Source organism: Lactuca sativa, chromosome 8 (assembly GCF_002870075.4).
Source record: "Lactuca sativa cultivar Salinas chromosome 8, Lsat_Salinas_v11, whole genome shotgun sequence".
Lineage (NCBI taxonomy): Eukaryota > Viridiplantae > Streptophyta > Magnoliopsida > Asterales > Asteraceae > Lactuca > Lactuca sativa.
In genome coordinates, this window is record NC_056630.2 from 218,817,584 (window position 1) to 218,833,034 (window position 15,451).

Sequence of the window (15,451 nt, forward strand, 5' to 3'; positions counted from 1 at the left end):
GTAGAAGTAATTTTAATTCAACATATAAATCATTTCCATCAATATCTGATTTTTCATCTTGTTTAAGTGAAGTTTCAAGAGTCTTACAACATGACTTTAAGCTCATATCATCTAATGAATGTAATTTTTCAGAATTGAATAAAAACCCAAAAATATTATCATATTGTTGATATTGTTCAAACCTTGTAGTTAGAGAAGAAATTGATTGATCAACAATGTATAGAAAATATTTTACCCTAAAAGACTCTTGTGGGGATTTTGAAACACTAGAAGATGTATCATTTGAAGGCTCATCAAAATGTTTTTTTTTTACTTTAACTTCATGTTTTTGAGGAAACATTGGTTTAATGTTTATTTCCAAGGCAATTTCTTTTGCAATTTGTAAAGCATTTAAAAAACCAACTTCTCTAAATTCTTTAAAAAAAGAAATAAGTCCCTTTATTTTTTCCATAGCAACATCAATAAGCATATCTTTTGATTGCAATTGTTTGCTAACTAAATTAATAGTATTCAACATTTCATACCAAATTACTAGAGCCATTATAAACTCAAAGTTACCAAGTTCATTTTTTGCTAACGATTTAGCTTCACTTTTTATTTTTGGATCATTATCACTTTTACCAATTTGAAGTAAAGCTTTTTTAACATCTAAAAAAAATATGGGAAAACACACGGACCGTTTATGATGTTTTTTCTTTTATTAATTTTAATATGGGAAAACATGATTTTTTATAAGTTTTAAGTTGGTTTTTAAATCTATCAGAATATAATTTTATAGAGCATACCAAGTGTTTCATTAAATTGTGAATAAGAGTAGTGAAATTCTAAGTAGAAGTGAGATTCAGGGCCGGATATTAAAGGGTGCACTTGGTGCATCTGCACAGGGCCCACAATTTCATGGGGCCTCAAAATTTTGTAATGCTGTAATACCAATTAGCCCAAGCAAGAGGAAATAATAGGGATTTCTAGAAGTGCCGACACAGTCAAGGAGCGGGAAAAAAAAAGAGGCAATCAATCGTCAATCGATCTTCAATCTCTCCTCTATTCTCTCGGTATTAGAAAAAAATCAAGGAAGCCGTTTCAGCGTTCCGTATCCTGCAACACAACGGACTCAAAATCCAACTCGATTCTGTATTTCTCTCACAGCAACGATTCTCTATTAAGGTTCTTCATTCTCAGATTTCTTCATTCTGGTTTTCGTTCTCTATTCTGTGATATCTCTCCTCTCTGATTCTCTGTTTCTCTCATAATCTCACTTCTGCTTAGAAGTTAATCAAAATTCAACCACAAGGAGTCCGATAATTAGAAATTTAGAATTTAGAATCCGTTTTTAGAATCTGCACCAGGTAGCTTCGAAAGTCAAAATCAGAATCGCACCAGGTCTATTCAAGAATCAATTCAGAATCAAAGAAAGGTACTTTAAAATCAGAATAGTTTTATAGAATATCTTACATAAACTTGAGTTCTTGACAGTTGAAAACTTTGGTTTTGATCCTCTCGACATGCCTTGACTCGGGAACAGTAGAACATAGTGATAACTCTTTGGTTTTCAAGAAATCCTGAAATTCTTGGTTTTTCACCTTTTCAGAAATCTGAAAATCATCTGAAGGTATACAACTTTATCCTCTAAATGATTTTCTCTATTCTACATTGATAATGGTTTTTAGTTTTTACCTTTTTGGTTTTTAGTAATTTATTTTCATACTTATTTATATTTTTACAGATGCAGTGTATTTGATTTGTTGACAACTGAAAACTAAGAATTGAGAAGGAAATCAAGGAATTTACAGATTTGTAATATCACAAACGAAGAAGACATCAAAAAATCAGGTGTTTCCTTTCCTTTTTAACCCTTTACTGCTTTAGATTTTAATATGCCTCCTCGAATAAGAAAATATGAATCTGGATATGAAAAACGTAAAAAAAAAAACAAAAAATTGAAGAATCTACTAAAGCTCAAGAAGGATCTATGGATAAGTTTATAATAAAACAAACAAAAGAAAATCAAACTATTAATACTGATGCTAATGTTGATAATGTTACTGTTAATGGAACTAATAGTGATGATGTTAATGTTAATGATGCTAATATAGATGATATTAATGTTGATGATAATAATTTTGATGAAGCTAATGTAGATGATTTTAATGTTGATGATAATAATTTTGATGAAGCTAATGTAGATGATTTTAATGTTGATGATAATAATTTTGATGAAGCTAATGTTAATGATAAGAACTTTGATGATGCTAATAACTTTTATACATTTGATATTTTCGATCTAACAAATTGGGAAACTCTAGATTCTAATACGATAAATATTTTAGCATTAGAAGGTTCTAAAAGTGATTTATCTATTCAAAAATATCCTAAAGATAAATATCAAAGAAGATTTTCTGCTTTATATTATACTAGAGTTTTACCAAATGGGGAAAATGTGATAGAGATTGGCTTGTTTATTCTAAACAACTTGATAAAATATTTTGTTTTTGTTGTAAAATATTTAGAAAAGGGTGTGGAAAAAATCAATTAGCAAATGAGGGTTTTAGGGATTGGATACATCTTAGCACTAGAATTAAAGAGCATGAAACAAGTATAAAACATGCGAAAAATATAACTATTTGGTATGATTTGCGTTTAAGATTACAAAAAATAAAACTATTGATAAAGAGACTCAAAAACAAATAGAAAAAGAAAAAAATCGTTGGAGAAAAGTTTTATTGAGAATTGTTGCTGTTGTGAAATTTCTTGCTAAATATAATCTAGCTTTTCGTGGTACTAATGAGAAATTGTATGAAAGTAACAATGGAAATTTCTTAGGATTAATTGAAATGTTGGCTGAGTTTGATGTGGTTCTCCATGAGTATGTTCAACGTATAACAAATGATGGTATCCATAATCATTATTTTGGGCATAATATACAAAATGAATTAATATTTTTGCTTTCTCATGAAATAAAATATATGATTATTAAAGAAATAAAAAAAGCAAAATATTTTTCTATAATACTTGATTGTACACCCGACATAAGTCACCAAGAGCAAATGACCTTGATTTTAAGATATGTAGATGTATCATCGGGTTCTGTTTGCATCAAAGAATCATTTTTAGGGTTTTTGGATGTAAATGATACAACCGGCCAAGGACTTTTTCATGTTTTACAAAATGAAATGAATTTGCTTGATCTTGACATTAATAATGTACGTGGACAAGGTTATGACAATGGGTCAAATATGAAAGGAAAACATCAAGGAGTGCAAAAAAAACTTTTGGATATAAATTCAAGAGCTTTTTACACTTCTTGTGGTTGTCATAGTTTGAATTTAAATTTGTGTGATATGGCTAATACTTGTGGTAAAGCTAAAGGTTTTTTTGGAACCATACAACGTATTTATACGATCTTTGCAAATTCGACTAAAAGATGACAAGTTTTAAGAGATAATGTGAAAGGATTAACTCCTAAATCTTTGTCATCCACTCGTTGGGAGAGTCGTGTTGATAGTGTAAAAGCAATAAGATTTCAAATTTTAGATGTTAAAAAAGCTTTACTTCAAATTGGTAAAAGTGATAATGATCCAAAAATAAAAAGTGAAGCTAAATCGTTAGCAAAAAATGAACATGGTAACTTTGAGTTTATAATGGCTCTAGTAATTTGGTATGAAATGTTGAATACTATTAATTTAGTTAGCAAACAATTGCAATCAAAAGATATGCTTATTGATGTTGCTATGGAAAAAATAAAGGGACTTATTTCTTTTTTTAAAGAATATAGAGAAGTTGGTTTTTTAAATGCTTTACAAATTGCAAAAGAAATTGCCTTGGAAATAAACATTAAACCAATGTTTCCTCAAAAACGTGAAGTTAAAGTAAAAAAACATTTTGATGAGCCTTCAAATGATACATCTTCTAGTGTTTCAAAATCCCCACAAGAGTCTTTTAGGGTAAAATATTTTCTATACATTGTTGATCAAGCAATTTCTTCTCTAACTACAAAGTTTGAACAATATCGACAATATGATAATATTTTTGGGTTTTTATTCAATTCTGAAAAATTACATTCATTAGATGATATGAGCTTAAAGTCATGTTGTAAGACTCTTGAAACTTCACTTAAACAAGATGAAAAATCAGATATTGATGGAAATGATTTATATGTTGAATTAAAATTACTTCTACATCTTTTACCTAAAGAAAAAAATGACAGCAATAGATATTCTAAATTTTTTAAAACGTGTTGATTGTTTTCCTAATACATCTATTGCATATAGAATTTTATTAACCATTCGTGTTACTGTTGCATCTGCAGAAAGAAGTTTTTCCAAATTGAAGATATTGAAGTCTTACTTACGATCTACAATGACACAAGAACGACTTAATGGATTGGCTTTGATTACAATTGAGAGAAATTTTTTGGATAAAATTATTTATGAAGAAATAATTGAAAAGTTTGTTTCAGCCAATACTAGGAGGATGACACTTTTTAAGTAGAGACAAGTGTTTTTTTATGTTATTTTGAATGAATTTTAACTTATGTTGCAATAGAAAATAAAAAATTAAAATTGTTTTTCACATCTTTTTAGATTTTTCAAGTTTTAGGGCCTATTTTTACTAATCTGTACATGGCATCCAAAATCTCCCGGCCGGCCCTGGTGAGATTATGAGAGAAATAGAGAATCGGAGAGGAGAGATATCACAGAATAGAGAACGAAAACCAGAATGAAGAAATCAGAGAATGAAGAACCTTAATAGAGAATCATTGCTGTGAGAGAAATACAGAATCGGGTTGGATTTTGAGATCGTTGTGTTGCAGGATACGAAACGCTGAAACGGCTTCCTTGATTTTTGCTAATACCGAGAGAATAGAGGAGAGATTGAAGATCGATTGACGATTGATTGCCTCTTTTTTTTCCCGCTCCTTGAATGTGTCGGCACTTTTGGAAATCCCTATTATTTCCTCTTGCTTGGGCTAATTGGTATTACAACATTACAAAATTTTGGGGCCCCATGAAATTATGGGCCCTGTGCACATGCACCAAGTGCACCCTTTAATATCCGACGCTGTGAATATATAGCATGATTAATTTAATTTTTCCATGACATGTCTATGTGAACAATCATTTGTATTAATCGTTTATGAAATGAATCATGTAATAAAAGATTTAGATTTAAATAAAATGAATCATCAAAAACATAGACAAAACATTGACTTCCTTCAAGACCGACATGGTACATTAAATCATTAAAATACTGTGACATCCATGTTTTTTTTATTAAACTTGTATTCTTAGATGTGTATGCCAAAAACGACATCTATGTAAAAAAAAAATCTATAATTATGAGGAATCCATACATACATAGTACATATGAAAATACATTGCCATGATTGAATAACGGGGACAAGAAAATATGAAAAGTTTCGTAAAAAATGTAAAAAAAAGTTATAATTTTAAAAAAAAATATGATAATCTGGAAAATATGATATTTTTGAAAAGTAAAAGGAAAAATCTTTAAAAACTGTACAAGTAGGATGTTGTATTCGAAAAAAAAATGAAATAATGACAATTGAGGATTAATTTCTGAATGAGATGATCCCATGAGGCAATGAAAGGTTGAGGTATCTTAAAATGATTTCTGAAAGATGTTCAAGTAATAAAATACATTTCAATATTTACAGAATGCTTATCTAGGTGAATTTTTAGAAAGTATGTTGCTACCAAAATTAATCCTAGAAGATTTAATTTGCTACTACTAAGGAACACCATATTTGCATTGTGGTAACTTTGGAACAACCTTGAAGTCTAAGGATGTAAAAGTTGGTGGCTTTGTATGATATTAATGTGAAAATGTATATAAAGTGTATGTATTCATTACATATCCTTTATACGAGAAATTCTATGAATAAATCATGAATAAGAACATTTTAACGTCAAACTAGATGATTTATTAATTGTCAAAGTTTGCTCAACCAATTTATTTAGCGAGCTGATTAAATCAGTATGTGTTTAATTTGAAGACATGAAACATGTCATTTAGATTTTTCCATGGACTAACCAACTCATGAAGATGTGTGATAAGGGTTGGTTTGTAATTCAATTAGGAGATAAGGATAAGTTTCCACACTAAGAAAATACTCCTTATCCTTATTGGCTCTTATGGCGGTATAGACTAGTATTTATGTAATACTAGGGTTCTTGATTATGATCTTTTATGAGCATATGAGATTAGATTTCTTTGCGGGAGTTGTTACTTGAGCTGATAATTTGTTATATTTATTTGAGATGTGTTTAAGGTTAATCTCTGCGGTCTAACAAAATGGTTCATCAACAATGACCAAATTTTAGAGCATTTGCTATTGTTTATATTGATTGGTTTCATACTTCTTGACCAATAACCGATATTAAAGAAGGGTTCAAATTATCCAATCTGATGTGCACTTTTTTCAATCATCTTTCCTTTCTTAAATACCTTATAATCAAATTCAATCAACAAGTGTACTCATTTTTATAAAAACAACTTCATAATATTGTATCATCAAGACTCACATGCATGATACCGAAACCAAGAACTATAATTTGTTGGAAATCATTATCGATGGTCTTTTATCTTCCCATGAGTCACATAAATGAAGAAATAGTTCATGTTCAAATTATTAGCACCCTAAAAACCTAATGGACTGAAGATGAAAAATGAAAAGTCAATCTTGATGTCAAATCTAGAGATGCAATCTACAATGCCCGACTTTATAATTTTTATCATATGTTTAAAAACTGCAACTCAAGATCTTCAAGATGCTCAAAGTAGCATACGATAGATTTGATGTGTTTAATGGAATGAAGAAAATAGTCTTAATCATTATACTTTTTTCTTAAATCTTTTAACATAATACATAAGCAAAAAACTTTATAAAACCCTTTATTTAAAAAAAACAATTAAACCACAACGCCAAGTTTGTACCAATATCCCAAAATCCATTATTAAAAAGTAAGATGCATGAGAGGTTTTTAGAAGTTTAAAAAATAAAATACCATACGTCCAACGAGGTATCAAATACTAATAGAAATATACTCAAGATAACCCAACCTCACAAGAAACTCCTAGCGCACCTGAACAATCACAAGTCGAACATAGCAAGAAACAAGTGTCAACAAATGATTTGTGAGAAAGTCATTTGTACAATGCAAAACTGAACATAGATTAATCCCCAAACCGGTCAATCATTTGAATTATCATCACATAGTATGTTTTTCACACATTGCTTATCACCGCATACATATGTTATTCATTGCTAAAGTGAATAATTATAACATAAAATTAGTGTCCTTGTGGTCTCACTTTACTTGGTGTTTTCATTTTAACCATCCCATAAATATATCTATATCTATCTATATATATATATATATATATATATATATATATATATATATATATATATATATATCTGTGTGTGTGTGTGTGTGTTTGTGGCTAAGTTCACATGTTCTCTACATCTATTGTATGGTCAAAAGACAGTTGTATACCAATGGATGAGTACAACTAATGGCATTGATCTGAAAGTCTATGATATTATAATGAGATAACATCTACCATATAATCATACAAATTTCAGGATAAGTATATTTTGGTCAATTAAACTATATTTAAAAAAAAGATTTTTTTTTGGATTTTAGGGATATTTAATTCACTTAATTTTTAAATTCAAAACTTCTTAAATTAGTTCAAATATAATTCTTATGTAGTTTGTAATCATAACCGATTTTATTCATTCATAAGGTTATTTTGTTAGATTAATATTTTGTTAGAATGTTATTCTATTAAAATATTATTCAATAGAAACAAAAGTCTTGAACCCTAGTTGAATAATAAAAAATTCTTATATATTCATAGACACCTAAACTTAAATACAAATTCATATATATTCTTATAGAGTAATAGGCTTAAACATTTTAATATAATTATATGTATTATAACAAAATGTCATAAAAAATGAATTAATTATTTTTAAAAAATAGCATTCTTAAATATACAGTTATTGAACAAATACATTTGATCTTCTTCAATGGTCCAAATAATCGACTTGATTACTATTATTCTCACGAAAATGTGATATATTATCGTAATAATACAATTCTTGGCATATATGGTTGTTGTTGAACATGATTCCAATTCTTTCAATTGTATGATCAATCTTTGATTCCATCTTCAAGCTATTCTGAAAGAATAACATGCATTACTTATTAGTATTACAAGTTAAGCAGAATGATTTGACTACACTAACGTAGCATCAAACAATTACTTATTAGTAATTTAGTAACCAAAATACATATTACATAAATTTTAAAAAACGTCTTAAAGACATTCTGATAGAATTCTTGGGAGGTAAAAGCTAAAGTAGTCACCAAGTGAACCAACGAACATGCCCACTCAAAGTGAGTGCATGGTTTAACCTTTTGATATAATGTGAACTTATGACAATAGAATATAAATTTAGGAAATTTATATCTTAATAAGTGCTTACCACTGCCATATAATAAACAAACAGACGGAGAGAGAAAAATAAGACAACAAATATTAATCCAATAATTGCTTGAATATACACATTAAGCTTAATAACCAGAAGAAACAATTTGTCTCTAGATGCTAAAAATGATCTCAAAGTAATCGAGTATTATAGAGCATCCTATAATTAATTATATTTCTATACAATATTAATTTATCTTCCCAGCCAATCATCAAGAATAAATAATTGATTTATTTTGGAGGAAAATATAGACCTGTACCTTCGTTTTTTTAGAGTAAATGTATTCAAAAATTTGGAGCGTATCTCTTTGTACATTTGAAAACTCAATACTAGATACTAAACATATCCACTGAGAACTATATGTAGGAGCCTTATATGACATGATTTCCTCATAAGCCTCTTCTTTTCAAATCCTACAAACATTTTCAAGATTAACAAATTAAAATAAAACATGAAATTCCTAGCTTTCAATTTGTCTTTCTAGTGTGACATTCTAGAATTTAGGTCAAAAACTTTAGATAGTCACTTCACTATGAACCTCTTTGTAATCCAACCTATTGGAGTTTAATGTATATTTTTGAAAATAAATAGTGTCATTACAATTAAAATAAGATATGTGATGGTATCTTACTTCAAATTGTGGAAAATATCAAACAAATCGTGCAACACAAACTGTAACACTAGTTAATATGTCTGAAAAATTGAAATTTCATATTAAGCAGGTGTGAGCGAAGCGAACACTCTAGTCTTGTACTTGTTCACTATAAAGAATGTCCAAAATGGAGATCGTATGCAAAGATACGACCGTTATAAGCAAAAAAACCAGTATAATACTGATTTTCTTTAAACTTCATAAACTATTTTGATTCATTGAGGCACTAGAACACATCAGATGGAAATTCCGAAAATGATTTTGGACGCAGGTTATGGTCTATTACTAGATTCCATAATCAAAATATTTTTATTAGAATTATTTGCAAAAGTCAAAAAATAGACGTTTCGGGACAATTAAACGCGAATCTTTAGATGCGATTTCCCGGAGTTCTACAACTAAAAAAATTAATACATTTGGGTTTTTTGAATCGTTGAACTTGGCTACATGATTCACCATGTTTGAAAAAAATATTAGACATCGGGATCTTGGCATGCAAATATAGGAAGGTGTGGGGAATTTTTTAGAATGGTGACATCACCATGATCGCCATGCTTGCATGAAGGATTAGAAATCAACCATTTGCTTCATTCTTCTCCCTTACTCACGTCCACCATTACCTCCACCAATTTACCTCCTATGCTCCATCACTTCTAAGAGTATAAGCACGACCTTCCTTTATGTGTCTGACATTTCAAGAGAGTATGGCTTGCATGATTGCATGAAACATGCTTGAGGCTATAAATAATCGTTAATCTTTGGAAAGAGAAATGTATGTATAGATCTATATAAGGTTGACACCCCACCTACGATTGCTAGCTAAAACCATGACGGTCAATTCAAAGCGGGTGCTTACTATCTATAGTCGTTTCTACGACATGTAATGAAGCGTTGTAGGGGATACTTCAGTCACATAGATCGGTTATAAGACTTACTATAAACATTAACTAGATCTCTCATTCTCTACAAACCATGGATTTGGTTTCTCTCACTATAAACCATGGATTTGGCTTCTCTCTAGAAACCATTGATTTGGTTTCTCTCCCTCTACTAAAAATTTTAAGTATGGATTTAATTATGGTTTATCAATCTACAAAACATTTTGATGTATGGTTTTACTTAAAAGCAAATAAACTTCTTTTGGCATTTTAAAAGTATCATTATTGCACTAGCAGAAAACCTGTAACTCTCACCAACCTTGTGTTGACCCTCAAAACTACATGTATTCTTAAGGAATCACTAAATAAGAAATTTGGACGATGAAATACTCATGGATTTCAGGCGACCTAGCTTAGAAGATTTTGTTATATCTTCCTACCTATTTAAGTTAATCCTTGTATTATAATATTATATGTAAGAACATTGTATTCAAACTTCAATATGGAATACAATTTTTGTTATTGTTGTACTTGTTTTATATATTTGGTTTACATGTGATCCATGAACTAAGTCGCACTTCCCAGCACGTTCTGCCACCTCGATTGGGGGTGTGACTGATTGGTATCAGAGCTGTCACACCCCCGAACCAGACGGCGGAAACGTCTGAGGGCTGTCGTGACTTAATTGAATACCATAACATTGAATATATATGAAACATAACAACATTCGTCACCATCCATTAATATAGTACAACCGATAAAGTTTACATGAAGCACATTGTTTAAAAATTACATTCCCAAAAATAAATTGTTCGACTCGTTAATAAGTAAACTGCAAGCCATCACTGAGTACATTTTCCTTTGATTCACTGGTTACCTGAGAATACAAGTATTTTGAAAAACGTCAACATGTGAAATGTTGGTGAGTTCATAAGCGGTATTTGAAAATCAATGTTTTGTATCATTTCGAAAACCACCAGAAAATCCGATATTTTCTGAAAGAGCTTTTGAAAATATTTGTGAAGGTCCATAGGTATGCTTGTTTGTTTCTATAGTTGTAAGAAAATTGTTCATCAAAATTGTGTACGTTTTGAAAATCGTGTGTATTGAAAAACCCTAGGAAAACCCGATGTTTTCCTAATTCTTTGAATTCCATGAAGTAAACATAAAACCATTGCAGCGCGTGAAGTCAATAATTCCAGGCGACGTCGGATTATTTTTGCGCATGATTAATTGCTATAAACACGCGTTACACAAACGACCTGTTTATAACTATACTAACGATCCCGTAGGCGTCGTCCGTACTAATCACGTTATCTGACCGCCCTGACTTCTTGTAGTCCCACATCCGAAGAGAAAAAGGGCACGAAGACCCCGATGACTCCATTAACCGGTTGGGGATAAAAAAAAGGTACGAGGGGTCCTTGACCCGCCTCGCATGAAATACCGACTTTACTAGCAATACCATAGGACCCTTGATGACCAATAGTATAAATGCCATTGAAAGTCCTTTTACGCTGTGTTAGATCATGTAAGATCCAACAACTCGTAAGGTAGAAGTCTTCGGGCCTTAAGATCAGCTCATTGTGCTAGCTAGGCCCAACAAACAAGATTTTACACTTTGGGGCCCAAAGATGGTGCGTAGACGTCTGTGCACTCTCACGTGTGTATTGAATTACCAAATGTTTCCGTGTATGAATCGAGTTATCGTCGCGTTAGTAGTTTCGGATTTTTATTGATTCGAGACCGAATCAATTCGTTTAACAACGAATTTTTGGTATTGTTGTGTATTGTATTACGTAGGTAGTCGCGGTGTCAATGTTTGATCAAGTTGCGTGTATTGAATTAGCCTTGAAAGTTTTCTGTTTTCAGCCCCTCATTGTTTGTAAAATTTACTTTTTCAACCCTCTAATTAAATAACTTTCCGGTTTGGTCCTTAAATCATTTTTCTTGACATTTTAACACCAAAAATTATTGAAATTAATATTTTTCAGCATATTTTTCATTGAAAACAGTTTAAATCCCTGAAATTGCAGTTTTCTTGGTTATAACCCCTCTTTTTCGCAATTTTTACAATTTTGGCCCAAATTGGAAATTTTTTGCAACTTTGGTCCTTTTTAAATTTGAAAAGCATTTTAAACCTTTGAAAAGTACTTGGAACCCTAGTAGTCCACTGTTTTACAGAAAAACACAGTTTTGGCCCTCCAAAACAGAAAATTTTGCATAATGGGCCCTATTGGGCCGAAATTGTCATTTTTAGCCCATTAAGCTTGAAATTTGTATTTTTAACCCTCCATATGAGTATATTTCCAGAAAATATTTTATTGAAACTGTTTTGACACTCCTCATCCATCAGAATTCGTGATATGTCATTTTGGGCCCTTTAACTTTATATTTTTAACATTTTATGTCCAAAAATTGAGTTTTTAGCCCAAAGAAGATGTTATTAAACCATTTAGCTATTTTTCTTGGAACACTTTGTATGTAGAAATATATTTGATGCTAATATCATTTAACATAAAGTATATCTCGATTTTTAGGGGTTTATGGCTAGATCCAACATTATAAACACCCAAAATCACACATATAAGCATAGAAATCATACAAGGCATACAAAACACATATAGATCTACACTTTCACTTGTATTCCCCCCCCCCCCCCCCCCACAAAACTCATAAAAACAGAAAATAGGGGGTATGAAGCTCACCTTTGGATGTTGATTCGGTTTTTGAAGAAAAGATGGAAGAAAACTTGGTGATTTTTGGCCTTAGCACCCTTTTCTTGGAGATCTCGAGTTTGAGGTGGTTCTAGGATGTAAGATCACGATTTTTGCATGGATTAGGAAGAGATTTTAATAAAACAAAGAATCTAAGTCATAGATCCAAGCATAACCTTACCTTAGATGAAGAGTTTGTGGAAATATCTTCTTGAAAGCCTCTTAATTTTCGAGATTTTGAATGGAGAGGAGGGATGAGTTCTTGAGTATTCTAGAGAGAATTTGTGAGAGATTTGTGAATGTGTGTGTGTGTGTTTCGGCCGAGAGTGAGAGAGGGAAAGAAGAAGTGATCTTTGAGGTGATGTATGCATGGGTATATGAGATATGTTGCATGGATAACCATGAGGTAATAGTGAGGTGTCACTTGAAAGTCAACGCTCTTCATCTCCTCTTGGGTTTGGGCCTTGGGCCTAGAGTTTTGAAGGGAAAAGGAAAAATTTGGGCCTTTTGCCCCTAAGCCTAATATTAGAGTTAGTTTGGGTGAGTTTTAACCTAAAAGAATGTAGTATGATTTTTACATTTTTGTTGGACTAGTTTAGGTCATTCATGGATCAAGGCTTTTAATTTATTTCATTCTAGGCCCACAATGGCCCAAAATGTTGGATTAAATGAATGTGGGTCCAATTAGAGCCCATTTAAGGGTTCTAAGCCCATGATAGTCAAATTGGAAGCTTATTGGTCCATTTGAGTCCAACAAGGAAGTCCTAGTCCAAGATGGACCTAAACAAGAACTTCTAGGGTTTCCAATTACTTGTTGACTATTTGTAGCACTTGTATGATGTATTTGATTGAAGTTTTTGAAGTCATATAATAGGTATCACACATGCTTTTAAGTTTTTGATTCACATTAACTTGCGTGTATAGATTACATGACACAAAATTTCCAGTGGTGACAAGAGCTAAATAGGATATAAAGAACATGTATCCTCAAAAGAGGAATACAACTATAACAACAGACTCCTAATAAAAGTATTATTATTAATCACCCTACTTATGGACTAATTATTGGAAAGGTAATTGGTTTGAACTATCGCTCAGGTTGCTAGATTTTAGCACGACTATATGCTAAAATGGACTTTCCATCTGATACATCTCATTTGGCCCTGGTCCTTACTCGATAGTATTGGAGTACAATAGAAAAACTAATAATACTACAAACCTCACCAACACTAAATATAATAGTTATATATATACACTGACCCACGTTGAGAACACTTAATAAAATCCTGAGATTTCTTCAACTAAAGCTACCAACCTTACCCTTTAGGTCAAACTCATCGACTAAGGTTAATACAGTACATAAGCCATACCACAAATAAAACTTGAAAATGCATCTATGTTATTTATGGTCGGGCTAGTCCACAACCAACCTTGAGCAAGGAGTTTGACAGACTACAACGGTTGAAAGTTTAAAAGATTGAAGAATGTTCTCAACATTTGCTATAGATACCTAGTACCTTAGAATCCTTATGTCAACCTTAAAACTACAGTTAAAAACACATCAATAACATACTTAAAACTTTCCAGCCCTTAATGCAGATGGTTGGATTACCCGACAACCCAAGGCTTGGATGGATCTTATAGATCCCAAGGAGCTTCATAAGATCCCGCTACAGTAACCAGGGGACCCGTACTTCCCAGATGGCTTACCAATGGCCCATGCCGACCTATCAAAGGATGAGGATCCTTCAAAGGACTAAGGGAAATATGATCCAGAGGAAGTCGAAGAGTCTGAGGATGAGGGCATACTACAAGATGCTCACAAGATGAACAACGACAGCCTCGTAGAGGATGAGGAGGGCCTCACTGATAAGGAACCTGCACCACCTACCCCACCACCTTCTCCACATAGGCCATACTACCATCCATACTGCAATTATGGCAAGAGTCCACTAATCATGAGGACCCCAAGTTTGAGTGTTCCTCTAGTATATCACTTGGACCCATCCATTGTTGTTTCCCGACCCATTAGTGGTCGTAAGAGGAAACTAAACTTGCCTCATGAGCTATCTTGGCTAACTAACTTGCTCGGAAAGGGGATGGATATTGAAGATCCTCCACGGTTTGAGATAGGCAAGTCTTCTCAGGCTCCGCTACATGTGTCACTCAGGGATGATCCCGAGAATAACCCAATCCATCGCCTGATGAGTCAGGGTGATAGATTATCTAAAAGAGTATAAAATTTGGAGGAGCTATTTAGAGCTTTAGGTACTATCTCCAGGATCCTTTAGCAGAGAGTCGGAAGACTCGAAAAGGAGGAGAAGGATGACACAATAGCCATCCAGACCCTCTACCAGCACATAGGTGCATGTTGCACCAAGGAAAACACTTTGTTTGCTCATTTACGGTCCCTAGCGTACCAGGCTCTGATTTTAGTGAGTCAGTTGGATGCATCCGAGCACCAAGCGGTCGTTGTTGAGAAAAGGCAAAGCTAGCTTCAGGAGTAATTTGATGATCTGGTCCACTATTTAATTACACGTTTTGGGCGACAGACCTTTCACCTAGGGTGGCTTGTGCCCTAGGGTAGGGTTAGAACTTTTGAGGAATAGTTGTTGCACTGCAAGTATTTATCACTGCCTCTTTAGCAAATGTTCATCTGTAAAGCTTTTCCATTTATAACCTTACA

The 15,451-nt window shown here is 32.1% G+C and overlaps 1 pseudogene; it reads left to right on the forward strand.

Annotated features, from left to right (window-relative positions):
• The first annotated feature begins 1,969 nt into the window (after positions 1–1,969).
• Positions 1,970–4,488, forward strand: LOC111903436 (uncharacterized; annotated as a pseudogene).
• Positions 4,489–15,451: the final 10,963 nt, after the last annotated feature.